Source organism: Aquarana catesbeiana, linkage group LG09 (genome assembly GCF_042186555.1).
Source record: "Aquarana catesbeiana isolate 2022-GZ linkage group LG09, ASM4218655v1, whole genome shotgun sequence".
Taxonomy (NCBI): Eukaryota; Metazoa; Chordata; class Amphibia; order Anura; family Ranidae; genus Aquarana; species Aquarana catesbeiana.
The window spans coordinates 38,926,717-38,936,293 of NC_133332.1; positions in this window are offsets into that span (position 1 = coordinate 38,926,717).

Genomic DNA, 9,577 nt, shown 5'->3' on the forward strand with positions numbered 1-9,577 from the left:
ACATCTGAAGAGTACAGATCACCCTTCTCTGCTCTTAGAACACCTGAAGAGTACAGATCACCCTTCTCTGCTCTTAGAAGAACATCTGAAGAGTACAGATCACCCTTCTCTGCTCTTAGAGGAACATCTGAAGAGTACAGATCACCCTTCTCTGCTCTTATAGAAGAACATCTGAAGAGTACAGATCACCCTTCTCTGCTCTTAGAACACATGAAGAGTACAGATCACCCTTCTCTGCTCTTAGAAGAACATCTGAAGAGTACAGATCACCCTTCTCTGCTCTTAGAAGAACATCTGAAGAGTACAGATCACTCTTCTCTGCTCTTAGAAGAACCTCTGAAGAGTACAGATCACCCTTCTCTGCTCTTAGAAGAACCTCTGAAGAGTACAGATCGCTCTTCTTTGCTCTTAGAAGAACCTCTGAAGAGTACAGATCACCCTTCTCTGCTCTTAGAAGAACCTCTGAAGAGTACAGATCGCCCTTCTCTGCTCTTAGAAGAACATCTGAAGAGTACAGATCACCCTTCTCTGCTCTTAGAAGAACATCTGAAGAGTACAGATCGCCCTTCTCTGCTCCTAGAAGAACATCTGAAGAGTACAGATCGCCCTTCTCTGCTCTTAGAAGACCATCTGAAAAGTACAGATCACCCTTCTCTGCTCTTAGAAGAACCTCTGAAGAGTACAGATCGCTCTTCTTTGCTCTTAGAAGAACCTCTGAAGAGTACAGATCGCTCTTCTCTGCTCTTAGAAGAACCTCTGAAGAGTACAGATCGCCCTTCTCTGCTCTTAGAACATCTGAAGAGTACAGATCACCCTTCTCTGCTCTTAGAAGAACATCTGAAGAGTACAGATCACCCTTCTCTGCTCTTAGAACACCTGAAGAGTACAGATCACCCTTCTCTGCTCTTAGAAGAACATCTGAAGAGTACAGATCACCCTTCTCTGCTCTTATAGAAGAACATCTGAAGAGTACAGATCACCCTTCTCTGCTCTTAGAACACCTGAAGAGTACAGATCACCCTTCTCTGCTCTTAGAAGAACATCTGAAGAGTACAGATCACCCTTCTCTGCTCTTAGAAGAACATCTGAAGAGTACAGATCACTCTTCTCTGCTCTTAGAAGAACCTCTGAAGAGTACAGATCACCCTTCTCTGCTCTTAGAAGAACCTCTGAAGAGTACAGATCACCCTTCTCTGCTCTTAGAAGAACCTCTGAAGAGTACAGATCACCCTTCTCTGATCTTAGAAGAACCTCTGAAGAGTACAGATCACCCTTCTCTGCTCTTATAGAAGAACCTCTGAAGAGTACAGATCACCCTTCTCTGATCTTAGAAGAACCTCTGAAGAGTACAGATCACCCTTCTCTGCTCTTAGAAGAACCTCTGAAGAGTACAGATCACCCTTCTCTGATCTTAGAAGAACCTCTGAAGAGTACAGATCACCTTTCTCTGCTCTTAGAAGAACATCTGAAGAGTACAGATCACCCTTCTCTGCTCTTAGAAGAACCTCTGAAGAGTACAGATCACCCTTCTCTGATCTTAGAAGAACCTCTGAAGAGTACAGATCACCCTTCTCTGCTCTTAGAAGAACCTCTGAAGAGTACAGATCACCCTTCTCTGCTCTTAGAAGAACCTCTGAAGAGTACAGATCACCCTTCTCTGATCTTAGAAGAACCTCTGAAGAGTACAGATCACCCTTCTCTGCTCTTAGAAGAACCTCTGAAGAGTACAGATCACCCTTCTCTGCTCTTAGAAGAACCTCTGAAGAGTACAGATCACCTTTCTCTGCTCTTAGAAGAACAACATCTGAAGAGTACAGATCACCCTTCTCTGCTCTTAGAAGAACATCTGAAGAGTACAGATCACCCTTCTCTGCTCTTATAGAAGAACCTCTGAAGAGTACAGATCACCCTTCTCTGCTCTTATAGAAGAACCTCTGAAGAGTACAGATCACCCTTCTCTGCTCTTAGAAGAACCTCTGAAGAGTACAGATCACCCTTCTCTGCTCTTAGAAGAACACCTGAAGAGTACAGATCCCCCTTCTCTGCTCTTAGAAGAACACCTGAAGAGTACAGATCACCCTTCTCTGCTCTTATAGAAGAACCTCTGAAGAGTACAGATCACCCTTCTCTGCTCTTATAGAAGAACCTCTGAAGAGTACAGATCACCCTTCTCTGCTCTTAGAGGAACATCTGAAGAGTACAGATCACCCTTCTCTGCTCTTAGAACATCTGAAGAGTACAGATCACCCTTCTCTGCTCTTAGAAGAACCTCTGAAAAGTACAGATCACCCTTCTCTGCTCTTAGAACATCTGAAGAGTACAGATCACCCTTCTCTGCTCTTAGAAGAACATCTGAAGAGTACAGATCACCCTTCTCTGCTCTTAGAGGAACATCTGAAGAGTACAGATCACCCTTCTCTGCTCTTACAAGAACATCTGAAGAGTACAGATCACTCTTCTCTGCTCTTAGAAGAACCTCTGAAGAGTACAGATCGCCCTTCTCTGCTCTTATAGAAGAACATCTGAAGAGTACAGATCGCCCTTCTCTGCTCTTAGAAGAACATCTGAAGAGTACAGATCGCCTTTCTCTGCTCTTATAGAAGAATAACATCTGAAGAGTACAGATCGCCCTTCTCTGCTCTTATAGAAGAACATCTGAAGAGTACAGATCGCCTTTCTCTGCTCTTATAGAAGAACATCTGAAGAGTACAGATCGCCCTTCTCTGCTCTTATAAAAACATCTGAAGAGTACAGATCACCCTTCTCTGCTCTTAGAGGAACATCTGAAGAGTACAGATCACCCTTCTCTGCTCTTAGAGGAACATCTGAAGAGTACAGATCACCCTTCTCTGCTCTTAGAACACCTGAAGAGTACAGATCACCCTTCTCTGCTCTTATAAGAACATCTGAAGAGTACAGATCACCCTTCTCTGCTCTTAGAAGAACATCTGAAGAGTACAGATCACCCTTCTCTGCTCTTAGAAGAACATCTGAAGAGTACAGATCACCCTTCTCTGCTCTTAGAAGAACCTCTGAAGAGTACAGATCGCCCTTCTCTGCTCTTATAGAAGAACATCTGAAGAGTACAGATCGCCCTTCTCTGCTCTTATAGAAGAACATCTGAAGAGTACAGATTGCCCTTCTCTGCTCTTAGAGGAACATCTGAAGAGTACAGATCGCCCTTCGCTGCTCTTAGAACACCTGAAGAGTACAGATCACCCTTCTCTGCTCTTAGAAGAACATCTGAAGAGTACAGATCACCCTTCTCTGCTCTTAGAACACCTGAAGAGTACAGATCACCCTTCTCTGCTCTTAGAGGAACATCTGAAGAGTACAGATCACCCTTCTCTGCTCTTAGAAGAACATCTGAAGAGTACAGATCACCCTTATCTGCTCTTAGAAGAACCTCTGAAGAGTACAGATCGCTCTTCTCTGCTCTTAGAACACCTGAAGAGTACAGATCACCCTTCGCTGCTCTTAGAAGAACCTCTGAAGAGTACAGATCACCCTTCTTTTCTCTTAGAAGTACATCTGAAGAGTACAGATCACCCTTCGCTGCTCTTAGAAGAACCTCTGAAGAGTACAGATCACCCTTCGCTGCTCTTAGAACACCTGAAGAGTACAGATCGCCCTTCTCTGCTCTTAGAAGAACCTCTGAAGAGTACAGATCGCCCTTCTCTGCTCTTAGAAGAACCTCTGAAGAGTACAGATCGCCCTTCTCTGCTCTTAGAACATCTGAAGAGTACAGATCACCCTTCTCTGCTCTTAGAACACCTGAAGAGTACAGATCGCCCTTCTCTGCTTTTACAAGAACCTCTGAAGAGTACAGATCACCCTTAGCTGCTCTTAGAACACCTGAAGAGTACAGATCGCCCTTCTCTGCTTTTAGAAGAACCTCTGAAGAGTACAGATCGCCCTTAGCTGCTCTTAGAACACCTGAAGAGTACAGATCGCCCTTCTCTGCTTTTAGAAGAACCTCTGAAGAGTACAGATCGCCCTTAGCTGCTCTTAGAACACCTGAAGAGTACAGATCACTCTTCTCTGCTCTTAGAAGAACCTCTGAAGAGTACAGATCACCCTTCTCTGCTCTTAGAACATCTGAAGAGTACAGATCACCCTTCTCTGCTCTTAGAGGAACATCTGAAGAGTACAGATCACCCTTCTCTGCTCTTAGAGGAACATCTGAAGAGTACAGATCGCCCTTCTCTGCTCTTAGAAGAACATCTGAAGAGTACAGATCACTCTTCTCTGCTCTTAGAAGAACCTCTGAAGAGTACAGATCACCCTTCTCTGCTCTTAGAACATCTGAAGAGTACAGATCACCCTTCTCTGCTCTTATAGAAGAACATCTGAAGAGTACAGATCACCCTTCTCTGCTCTTATAGAAGAACATCTGAAGAGTACAGATCGCCCTTCTCTGCTCTTAGAAGAACATCTGAAGAGTACAGATCACCCTTCTCTGCTCTTAGAAGAACATCTGAAGAGTACAGATCACCCTTCTCTGCTCTTATAGAAGAACATCTGAAGAGTACAGATCACCCTTCTCTGCTCTTAGAAGAACCTCTGAAGAGTACAGATCGCCCTTCTCTGCTCTTAGAAGAACATCTGAAGAGTACAGATCACTCTTCTCTGCTCTTAGAAGAACCTCTGAAGAGTACAGATCGCCCTTCTCTGCTCTTAGAAGAACATCTGAAGAGTACAGATCACTCTTCTCTGCTCTTAGAAGAACCTCTGAAGAGTACAGATCACCCTTCTCTGCTCTTAGAAGAACCTCTGAAGAGTACAGATCACCCTTCTCTGCTCTTATAGAAGAACATCTGAAGAGTACAGATCGCCCTTCTCTGCTCTTATAGAAGAACATCTGAAGAGTACAGATCACCCTTCTCTGCTCTTAGAAGAACATCTGAAGAGTACAGATCACCCTTCTCTGCTCTTAGAAGAACACCTGAAGAGTACAGATCACCCTTCTCTGCTCTTAGAAGAACATCTGAAGAGTACAGATCACCCTTCTCTGCTCTTAGAGGAACATCTGAAGAGTACAGATCACCCTTCTCTGCTCTTATAGAAGAACATCTGAAGAGTACAGATCACCCTTCTCTGCTCTTATAGAAGAACATCTGAAGAGTACAGATCACCCTTCTCTGCTCTTAGAAGAACATCTGAAGAGTACAGATCACCCTTCTCTGCTCTTAGAGGAACATCTGAAGAGTACAGATCACCCTTCTCTGCTCTTATAGAAGAACATCTGAAGAGTACAGATCACCCTTCTCTGCTCTTAGAAGAACATCTGAAGAGTACAGATCGCCCTTCTCTGCTCTTAGAAGACCATCTGAAAAGTACAGATCACCCTTCTCTGCTCTTAGAAGAACCTCTGAAGAGTACAGATCGCTCTTCTCTGCTCTTAGAAGAACCTCTGAAGAGTACAGATCGCCCTTCTCTGCTCTTAGAGGAACATCTGAAGAGTACAGATCACCCTTCTCTGCTCTTAGAAGAACCTCTGAAGAGTACAGATCACCCTTCTCTGCTCTTAGAACATCTGAAGAGTACAGATCACCCTTCTCTGCTCTTAGAAGAACATCTGAAGAGTACAGATCACCCTTCTCTGCTCTTAGAACACCTGAAGAGTACAGATCGCCCTTCTCTATTCTTAGAAGAACATCTGAAGAGTACAGATCACCCTTCTCTGCTCTTAGAAGAACATCTGAAGAGTACAGATCACCCTTCTCTGCTCTTAGAAGTACATCTGAAGAGTACAGATCACCCTTCTCTGCTCTTAGAACACCTGAAGAGTACAGATCACCCTTCTCTGCTCTTAGAAGAACATCTGAAGAGTACAGATCACTCTTCTCTGCTCTTAGAAGAACCTCTGAAGAGTACAGATCACCCTTCTCTGCTCTTAGAAGAACCTCTGAAGAGTACAGATCACCCTTCTCTGCTCTTAGAGGAACATCTAAAGAGTACAGATCACCCTTCTCTGATCTTATAGAAGAACATCTGAAGAGTACAGATCGCCCTTCTCTGCTCTTATAGAAGAACATCTGAAGAGTACAGATCACCCTTCTCTGCTCTTAGAAGAACATCTGAAGAGTACAGATCACCCTTCTCTGCTCTTAGAGGAACATCTGAAGAGTACAGATCACCCTTCTCTGCTCTTATAGAAGAACATCTGAAGAGTACAGATCACCCTTCTCTGCTCTTAGAAGAACATCTGAAGAGTACAGATCACCCTTCTCTGCTCTTAGAAGAACCTCTGAAGAGTACAGATCGCTCATCTCTGCTCTTAGAAGAACCTCTGAAGAGTACAGATCGCCGTTCTCTGCTCTTAGAACACCTGAAGAGTACAGATCACCCTTCGCTGCTCTTAGAAGAACCTCTGAAGAGTACAGATCACCCTTCTTTGCTCTTAGAAGAACATCTGAAGAGTACAGATCACTCTTCTCTGCTCTTAGAAGAACCTCTGAAGAGTACAGATCGCCCTTCTCTGCTCTTAGAAGAACATCTGAAGAGTACAGATCACTCTTCTCTGCTCTTAGAAGAACCTCTGAAGAGTACAGATCACCCTTCTCTGCTCTTAGAAGAACCTCTGAAGAGTACAGATCACCCTTCTCTGCTCTTAGAGGAACATCTGAAGAGTACAGATCACCCTTCTCTGCTCTTATAGAAGAACATCTGAAGAGTACAGATCGCCCTTCTCTGCTCTTATAGAAGAACATCTGAAGAGTACAGATCGCCCTTCTCTGCTCTTATAGAAGAACATCTGAAGAGTACAGATCACCCTTCTCTGCTCTTAGAACACCTGAAGAGTACAGATCGCCCTTCTCTGCTTTTAGAAGAACCTCTGAAGAGTACAGATCGCCCTTCTCTGCTCTTAGAAGAACATCTGAAGAGTACAGATCACCCTTCTCTGCTCTTATAGAAGAACATCTGAAGAGTACAGATCACCCTTCTCTGCTCTTAGAAGAACATCTGAAGAGTACAGATCACCCTTCTCTGCTCTTATAGAAGAACATCTGAAGAGTACAGATCACCCTTCTCTGCTCTTAGAGGAACATCTGAAGAGTACAGATCTCCCTTCTCTGCTCTTAGAAGAACATCTGAAGAGTACAGATCACCCTTCTCTGCTCTTAGAAGAACATCTGAAGAGTACAGATCACCCTTCTCTGCTCTTATAGAAGAACATCTGAAGAGTACAGATCACCCTTCTCTGCTCTTAGAAGAACATCTGAAGAGTACAGATCACCCTTCTCTGCTCTTATAGAAGAACATCTGAAGAGTACAGATCACCCTTCTCTGCTCTTAGAGGAACATCTGAAGAGTACAGATCTCCCTTCTCTGCTCTTAGAAGAACATCTGAAGAGTACAGATCACCCTTCTCTGCTCTTAGAAGAACATCTGAAGAGTACAGATCACCCTTCTCTGCTCTTAGAAGAACATCTGAAGAGTACAGATCGCTCTTCTCTGCTCTTAGAAGAACCTCTGAAGAGTACAGATCGCCCTTCTCTGCTCTTAGAAGAACATCTGAAGAGTACAGATCACTCTTCTCTGCTCTTAGAAGAACCTCTGAAGAGTACAGATCACCCTTCTCTGCTCTTAGAAGAACCTCTGAAGAGTACAGATCACCCTTCTCTGCTCTTAGAGGAACATCTGAAGAGTACAGATCACCCTTCTCTGCTCTTATAGAAGAACATCTGAAGAGTACAGATCACCCTTCTCTGCTCTTATAGAAGAACATCTGAAGAGTACAGATCACCCTTCTCTGCTCTTATAGAAGAACATCTGAAGAGTACAGATCGCCCTTCTCTGCTCTTAGAGGAACATCTGAAGAGTACAGATCACCCTTCTCTGCTCTTAGAAGAACATCTGAAGAGTACAGATCACCCTTCTCTGCTCTTAGAGGAACATCTGAAGAGTACAGATCACCCTTCTCTGCTCTTAGAACACCTGAAGAGTACAGATCACCCTTCTCTGCTCTTAGAAGAACATCTGAAGAGTACAGATCACCCTTCTCTGCTCTTAGAGGAACATCTGAAGAGTACAGATCACCCTTCTCTGCTCTTATAGAAGAACATCTGAAGAGTACAGATCACCCTTCTCTGCTCTTAGAACACATGAAGAGTACAGATCACCCTTCTCTGCTCTTAGAAGAACATCTGAAGAGTACAGATCGCCCTTCTCTGCTCTTAGAAGAACATCTGAAGAGAAAAGATCGCCCTTCTCTGCTCTTAGAAGACCATCTGAAAAGTACAGATCACCCTTCTCTGCTCTTAGAAGAACCTCTGAAGAGTACAGATCGCTCTTCTTTGCTCTTAGAAGAACCTCTGAAGAGTACAGATCGCTCTTCTCTGCTCTTAGAAGAACCTCTGAAGAGTACAGATCGCCCTTCTCTGCTCTTAGAACATCTGAAGAGTACAGATCACCCTTCTCTGCTCTTAGAAGAACATCTGAAGAGTACAGATCACCCTTCTCTGCTCTTAGAACACCTGAAGAGTACAGATCACCCTTCTCTGCTCTTAGAAGAACATCTGAAGAGTACAGATCACCCTTCTCTGCTCTTATAGAAGAACATCTGAAGAGTACAGATCACCCTTCTCTGCTCATAGAACACATGAAGAGTACAGATCACCCTTCTCTGCTCTTAGAACACCTGAAGAGTACAGATCACCCTTCTCTGCTCTTAGAAGAACATCTGAAGAGTACAGATCACCCTTCTCTGCTCTTAGAAGAACATCTGAAGAGTACAGATCACTCTTCTCTGCTCTTAGAAGAACCTCTGAAGAGTACAGATCGCCCTTCTCTGCTCTTAGAAGAACATCTGAAGAGTACAGATCACCCTTCTCTGCTCTTAGAAGAACCTCTGAAGAGTACAGATCACCCTTCTCTGCTCTTAGAGGAACATCTGAAGAGTACAGATCACCCTTCTCTGCTCTTAGAGGAACATCTGAAGAGTACAGATCACCCTTCTCTTCTCTTATAGAAGAACATCTGAAGAGTACAGATCGCCCTTCTCTGCTCTTATAGAAGAACATCTGAAGAGTACAGATCGCCCTTCTCTGCTCTTATAGAAGAACATCTGAAGAGTACAGATCACTCTTCTCTGCTCTTAGAACACCTGAAGAGTACAGATCACTCTTCTCTGCTCTTAGAAGAACATCTGAAGAGTACAGATCACCCTTCTCTGCTCTTAGAGGAACATCTGAAGAGTACAGATCACCCTTCTCTGCTCTTAGAAGAACCTCTGAAGAGTACAGATCACCCTTCTCTGATCTTAGAAGAACCTCTGAAGAGTACAGATCACCTTTCTCTGCTCTTAGAAGAACATCTGAAGAGTACAGATCACCCTTCTCTGCTCTTAGAAGAACATCTGAAGAGTACAGATCACCCTTCTCTGCTCTTATAGAAGAACCTCTGAAGAGTACAGATCACCCTTCTCTGCTCTTATAGAAGAACCTCTGAAGAGTACAGATCACCCTTCTCTGCTCTTAGAGGAACATCTGAAGAGTACAGATCACCCTTCTCTGCTCTTAGAAGAACCTCTGAAGAGTACAGATCACCCTTCTCTGCTCTTAGAAGAACCTCT